The sequence below is a fragment of the Dendrobium catenatum genome, unplaced genomic scaffold (assembly GCF_001605985.2).
Source record: "Dendrobium catenatum unplaced genomic scaffold, ASM160598v2 fragScaff_scaffold_526, whole genome shotgun sequence".
In the NCBI taxonomy this organism is placed as follows: Eukaryota; Viridiplantae; Streptophyta; class Magnoliopsida; order Asparagales; family Orchidaceae; genus Dendrobium; species Dendrobium catenatum.
This window is the reverse complement of record NW_021318988.1, coordinates 157,530-165,335: the sequence shown is the minus strand read 5'-3', so window position 1 is coordinate 165,335 and position 7,806 is coordinate 157,530.

The following is a 7,806-nucleotide window of genomic DNA, read 5'->3' as shown; positions in this document are numbered from 1 at the left end:
TATTTTATTGGGTTAGTGGAGACTAAACTATCTAATTTAGATAAGAGGGAAATTGATAGAATTATTGGGGATGAGTGGGATTACTATAACTATCCTGTTGATGGAACATCAGGTGGGATTTTAACTTTATGGAAAAAGATATGACCTCCTTTTTTTTATTGATGCTAATAATCAATGTGTTCTTGGTAATCTCAAATTACCCAATTCAAAGCAATTCATAGTTGGCATTATTTATGGAAATAAGGATGTCTATATCTGGATATCCTTATGGGAATTCATTGAAGGACATATTTCTAAAGACAAACCTACTATAGTGGGAGGTGATTTTAATTATATTATCTTTAAGAAGGAGAAAAGAGGGGGAAAGAGATTTATATTTTCTCAAGTTCCCAAAGAGATGAAAGAATTCATTGTTAACAAAATGACCAGCATAAGCTGGAGTTTAGGGGACATCAATATACTTGGTATAACAATATGGAGGCTCTTGCTAGAATATGGAAAGGATGGATAAAATTATACTCAACTCAAAAGCTTTATTATGTTTTCCTTTTCCTCCTGTTACTCATTTACCTAGGGTGGCCTTTAACCACTTCCTTATTATGATTAACAAGATAAAAGAGACGTATCATCAGAGAAGAATAATTTGTTATGAAAATGCATGGGCCTCATATCATGCTTCCTGGACTATTGTTAGTAAAGAATGGAGTAAAAAATATTTTTTGTTATGCTTAGGATGTACTTAAAAGGAAGATGACCAGATCACTCATGAATTTACATTTTTTGCTAGGAATTAATATAAAGAACTGATGCAGTTGAAGGATAATCTACAAAAAGGGATATTTTTATAAGAAGAAGAAGAAGAGATGGAGAAGGGGGTGTAACCGAAAAAACTATTGGAGCTAAGGTGGAAAGTTAAAGAATCGAATTCTACTCTTTTTAAAATTTCCACTCGGTGGAAGCAGAGGGAAAAAAAAAGATGGTTGGAAGAGGGAGATGCAAAAACTTAATTCATTCATGTTGTTGAAATGACAAGAAGGCATTCTAATTTGATCAACTAGATAAAAAAATCAGTCATGAGAGTTGGTTGAAGATCCTTCAGAAATACAAGATGTAATATTTTAGTATTTTCTGAACAAATGGAAAGAAAGGATTGGAGTATTATATAGAGAGCTTGAATTCAGATTGGAGCATATGTTGTATGAAGTAAAGAAGAAATTACTAGATGAAGAATTTTTTAGATAGGAGTTGAGGGAGCATGTATCGAATATGGGAATCAATAAAGCTCGAGGTGTTAACATAGTGGCAGTCAAATTCATCAAAAAATATTGGGAAATTATAAAATAAACCTATGGGAAGCTATTTGTTATTTTTTTAATATTGGTATGATGCCAAAAACAAGGAAGAATACATTGGTGGTTCTTATTCCCAAAGTTTCAAATTCTATAGAGCCTTCAAAGTTTAGGCCTATAAGTCTTTGTCAAACATTATACAAGGTGGAAGAAATAATGTTATTAAATAACACATCTTCTATAGGCAGATGACATTCTTATATTTGCTGTTATCGAAGGAAATACATATGAATGGAGAAAATTAGGGTATCAAAGTGGTCCTTAAAGCTCAAAGGACAACATATCTTTTATATGCATATGAAATTCTTATATTTGTTGAAGTTACTCATCAATCAATAAGAACTACCAAATGAATTTTTAAAGTATATTATCAGTGGATAGGTCAAAAAATCAATTCCAGCAAATCTATGATAATTTTTAGGAAGGTAGTGGAAGCTCTTAGGTAGACAAAGTTTGCTAGAAAATTAGGTTTAAAATTAGTTCATGGACTAACTTACTTGGGTGTTAAAATTTCATTGTGAAGGATTATTGCTTTAGATTACCAAGTTTTGTTTGATAAGGCATTAGAAAAAGATGAATACATGGCATAGTAAATCACTTTGAATGGCTGGTAAGGCTACTCTTATTAAATTTTCTTTTCTTTCAATTCTATCATTTCTTGTAACTCACTCTTTGGTGCCAATAGGATTATTAAGTGATATAGAAAATTTGTGTAGGAGATTTTTATGGCATAAGAATAACGGTATATAGGGTATGCATTATGTAACTTGGGAAGACCTTTGTATGCTAATTAATTTGGGAGGGTTTCAATCAATGATGGCTAGGTAAGGTCCTTTAAGGGCTCACCTTACTTGGAATTTTCTTCAAAAACTTGATTCACTTTTGAGCAGGGTGATTATTGCAAAATATTTGGAATAGGGAAGTAAAGAGGGTGGATTTGCATATATGGAAAACTTTTTGTTTATGGAGCTAAATTTCTACATTGAATTATCAAGTGGAAAGTTGCTAATGAAAAGAATATTAAGATCATATAAGATGTGTGGATTTGGGATAGAAATCTTCAGGAGTGGCCATAACATTGCAATTACCAAGAATTGGAAGGTAGTTTTCTTGATCAATTTATGGTTATTGATAAACATTGTAAAATGGAAGAATTGAAAAAAGTTTTTGGGAAGTATGAGTGAATGCATTAAAAATATTCATATTCACTTAGATTTATAGAAGATCAACAAGAATTGTTGAAGGGAAATTTCTAATAAATCCATTATAGCTTGGCCACGGAAAGTTGGTTTTAGAATTGTCTACAAGATTATGTTACTGTGAGGATCATGAAATGGATAAAAATGTTGAAACTAAGACAAAGGGAGATGTTGTATTGGTGGAGAATCAGCAAAAATGCAATCCCTACAAATGCTTGGCTAGTTTATAAAAAATTTGCAAGATGGAAGCTTATGTCCAAGAGGTTGTAATCAGATTGAAGATATTGAGTATATGACAACTAATTGTAATAGTTTAAAAAATGTAATATCAATTTTCAACGAGTGTGGATTTCAAATTCTTGTATTCCATAATTTTATAGATTTCTTCATTTATTTGGAGAATAATTCTAAAGTGAATACTGAAATTTTTAGAATGTATTTCTCAACAGTTAATTATGCTTGGAAAGCAAGGAATTATTATAAGCATGGTAACTCTATTCTTTCAGTGACAACTATAGCAGCTCATGTGTTATAAAATCAATTCAACCATAAATTTATCCTATCTTGGATAAGTGGGATGTTAGTCAGTCCTCTTTGTTGCCAACATGGATTCAATGATTATAATTTTGATGATAGCAAATATTTTTGTCATTTATGTTTCTCTACTAGTGTCCTGCCTACTAACGTTTCAGGTCCACAAGGTCAATTGCAAATCAAGCTAGTTTAAGATTGGGTAGACTAGGACTAAGTCATTCTGTAAGTATACTTCAAATGTTTTTACCTTTTCTTGAGTCAAATGTAACAAAGTTGATCCCAATGCTATGTAACCTTGCACACACACACACACTCAGGGGGAAAAAATTCTGTCTATTTTAGAATTTTTTGTTTTTGATCATCTCATCTGAGATGATCCCAAATCATCCTGGATGATCAATTAAAAATAGAAACCTTAATTAGGGCATCCTGGTTAAGGAAGTCAAATTAAGAAAAATCGGCATAGATGATATTAGCATCGTCCTGAATGATATGCTCAAATCAAAAAGAATTAGTCTCCAACTCTTTTAGGCATGTTATTATTTTTGGACATCATACAAGACATTATCCTAGACAATGCATTACAATTATGGCTAAATTAGTCTGATGGTTAAGAAAAGTAATTAAGGTTTGATTGATCGATCATATCGTCCTAGATGATGGCAGGATAGTCCTAGACGGTCAGTTAAAAAACCTTAGTTTCTTTCCGAGTCATCCTGGACGAACAGAATGATATGCTCAATGATAGTTATTGATTTGAATTAATTGTACAGGATGATCCAAGAGTCAGCCTGGACGATCAGTTATTTTTTCATCATCAAATATATAAAGTTTGGCCGAATAGAACCATTCTCTAGATTGACATTTTGAACTAATCATATAGAATGATGTACTCATAGTCTAGGACAATCAGAATAAACAAATCTTCTAATCATCCAACCACCCCCTGATCGTCCTAGCTGAATGAGCTAAATTTATATTGATCGTATTGGACGATCTTTATCAGTTATTTATAATAAAGGGCAAATTTAAAGCCCTTCTATATAAGATCTCTTATATACTTAAGATTATATCTTTTGGTGTTGTCTTGACCTAAGAGAGACAAGAGAAGGAGAGGGGGGAACTTGGGAGAGAGAGAGAGAGGATCTTATGAGGGGAAGTTTGTGAGGGCTTTACAAAGGTTGCTCCAAGCAAGGATCTGAGTAATCTTCTACAATCGTCTTCCATGATTCCTTGGAGGGTCTAGAGAGGTCTACTTCAAAGATCAACTGAGACTCTTTGCCTACTTCTAGAGGAAGAAAAAGATGGTCAAGGTTCTCTGCCTGCTTAAGGAGGAAGCAAAAGGAGGTTGGGTTCTCTGCCTCATCGGAGTCTATGAAAAGGAGTTTTGTAAACGCTTCTCCACCTTACTATGGGAGAAAAAGGAGAGTCACTGAGTTTAGTGCAATACCCATAGGAGAGGCTCCGGGGAGTGGACGTAGGTCAAGTTGACCGAACAACTATAAAATATGGTGTGTTCTTTCTTATTGCATTTCCGTATTTAATTTCCACACTTTATTTTATGTGGGTGATTATTTTGTTTAAATCATGATTTTTTTTTAGAATTTTTAAAAAACTAATTCACCCCCCTCCCTCTTGGTTAGACTTGAGCTAGTTCATGAGGGCTTAACATCCATAACAAACTTTTAAGTGGTATCAAAGCGAGATTCATAAAATCTAGTTTTTGAAAACTTTTAAATTTTGATCCATGACTAACTTTAGTAATAGAAACACCACGGATGGTTATTCAATCGCTAAACCAACTTTATTTGATAATATACCTTTTGATTTTTTGGAAAATCGCATGACCACATTTTTATAATCTATTGACCATCATATGTGGATGCTTGTTAAGGATAGATATTCAATACCATCATATAAAATCAATGGCATAAAAATTGAACTTCAATTTACTGAATAGACTTTTGATGATAGAGATTTAACACAACTTAATGCAAAATACTTAAACTATTTTTTCTATGCTTTGAAATCGGAAGATTACATGCGTGTCTCAACTTGTGCTTTTAGTAAGAAAATATAGGACAGATTATGTATCACCTATAAAGGTACAAGTGAAGTTAAATAATCTAGATTGAATATCTTTCTTTATGACTGTGAACTATTTTGCATGAAACCTAGTGACTCGATATATGAGATGTATACTAGATTTATACAAATTATCACCTTCCTATATGCCTTAGGAAGAGAACTCACTAACTATAAAAAAGTTAATAAAATTTTAAGATGTTTACCTTCTTCCTATAATGCTAAGATGACTGTAATCACTGAATCCAAAGATTTGAATGCTTATTATGTTGATAAATTACTTGTATCACATATTACTTACGAGCAAGGAGTGAACCAAGTCAACTTGATGGAGGTGAGAAGAAGAAGGAGAAAATTGTGGTTCTAAAGGCTAATAATATTATGGACCTCTGAAAGGACACCGCTACACTGCAGAGTGTAGAGGGCTTAGGACTGCACAACATCGAGGGAAAGAGACGATCGCAAGCCTCCACGCTCCTTATAAACAGGCCAATAAAAGGGTAGATTAGATCGTACATATGACTAACCATTGAGGATAGCAGCTCTTGTCAGAGCACCAATAGTAATACATACGACCTTATCACGGTCACGTGATTTTTCCTACTTAATACATCAGCTCGAGTAGGGTTTATTTGACGTGGGATTCAGTTTCTTATGGGAGCAAGCCCCCTTGGTTAATTACATCCTAGGCTAGAGTATAAGAAAACTCTTTATTAAGGATCCTACATTATCTTTTCGAATGGTATTGGCATAAGGGTGGAGACAAGGAAGTTCCTAATCAAGGGGAAGAAAGGTCCAATTAGCTTAGTCAACACACACGGTTCATACCAGCATTTGGAGGGACTAAGGAACAAAGGGAAATTGGAGAAAAGAAAGTCAAGCACTCCAAGCTACATGAGAGAAAGATAGAGGTGGCGTCATCCATATGACACAGATAGGTAACATTTATATTCCCTGAAAATAAGAAACTTACCCAGCGAAGAGGCATGCTACAATGCCGAATATAGTATCCTTGAATCCTAAATCTAAATTGAATTTAGTGTTCTACGCACAACATTAACACCCGTGTCCTAAATAATGCAGTGCAAAACCTAGATTTATCTCGGCGTAAATTGGGGAGCCAGCTAACCACCTAATCGATTCAAAATCATGTTGTCCAGTCTTTTATGAAAGATAGATGGATGGTTTAGTTTTTGGAAGTTAAGGCCGACGTCTAAAGAGTTTTCTAATTGGTCTTATACTTATGTTGGGTGAATGCTCCTAGAGCTAATACAATTAAAATTTTAATTAAATTTATTTTTAATGTAATACATGCTAGCTGAGAAGATCCTAATCATTTATGCTTTAGATTTTAAAAATAGGCTTATAGAAAAATAATTTTTAGAAAAGGCTGAGCCTCCCCAGGTCCGGCACCTCATCCTCATAGGCTAGATTATTTGGACTCTACCCGTAGGCGGGGAAGTGTCTCATAGCAAGGATGGAGAAGAAATGTAGTAATATGCATGCGATCCTGGACAATTCTAGCAATTCCCTAGGTTATTAGATTTCTATGTTATTTAATTTTTAAAAATTTAAAAATTAGTTATGAGTAGAAAATATTTTAGTCCTTAGAGAGTCTAGCAAAATCCAGGCTAAAATAAAAGCGACATGCAAATCGCTAATAAACTAAAAAACACAAGAAATCCTAGAGGAAAATAATTATATGTAAAACACATCAGGATAATTAACAAATTAATAAATGGTCATAGGCAAACTGCCCTTAATTATAAACTAGGGTCTGTAAAAAAATAAAGTGGTCGGGCACCAATGCCAACAACCCAGATTTCTAAACCTAGGAATGATGCAAATGACTTTGAGTGTGATATTGTGTCTTCAGCTCTCCAGTCTTCTCTTCTTGGATTTCTTCTCTTTGGACTCCTTGGATTTATCCTCCTTAGTCTCCTTAGATTCTTCATGGCTTGAATATCCAAATGAAAAGATAATTCTCCTTAAAGGGGTGTTGTCATTTCTCTATGGATATCTAAAAGCCATCCGAACATGATCTTCTAAATAGAAGAAGACTCTCCCTCTTGAGCATGCTTTCTTCTTTTTGAATTCAAGTTGGATAAAGATATCCCAACTCAAAGATATTTTCACAACTCAAACCAATATTATAAATAATTACATTAATAGAAAGCAGTAAATTCTAGACTCTCCTATAAGGTTATCCTAATAAAAATTCCCAAGCAGTTAATATATAATCTCAAGCAGTTTATATGAAAATAAAAGTACTCATGTTAGCGCACTTAGCCATGCTCTTAATTATTTTGAGGGCTAACCAGTCTCTGGAGCACCTCTAGCAATTTTTATTTATGATTTTTTATTTAGCCCTCATTTATTTAGGGGGGCTAAGCAATTTTTTAAGCATCTGCACAAGATATCGTTAGTATTTAAATCATGACTATTGCCCTCCTTTTATTTAGCCTTGCATGAGTTTGGCCATCTAACATTAGTATCAAAATATTGATCATAACCTATGGATAATGGTGGAAAAAATTATGTATCTCCACGCAGATTTTGATTTCTCCTATTTTGTAATCGAATACTGCATTGAGAATAAAGTTCAATCTTGAGAGATTGACACAATATTCTACAATGGA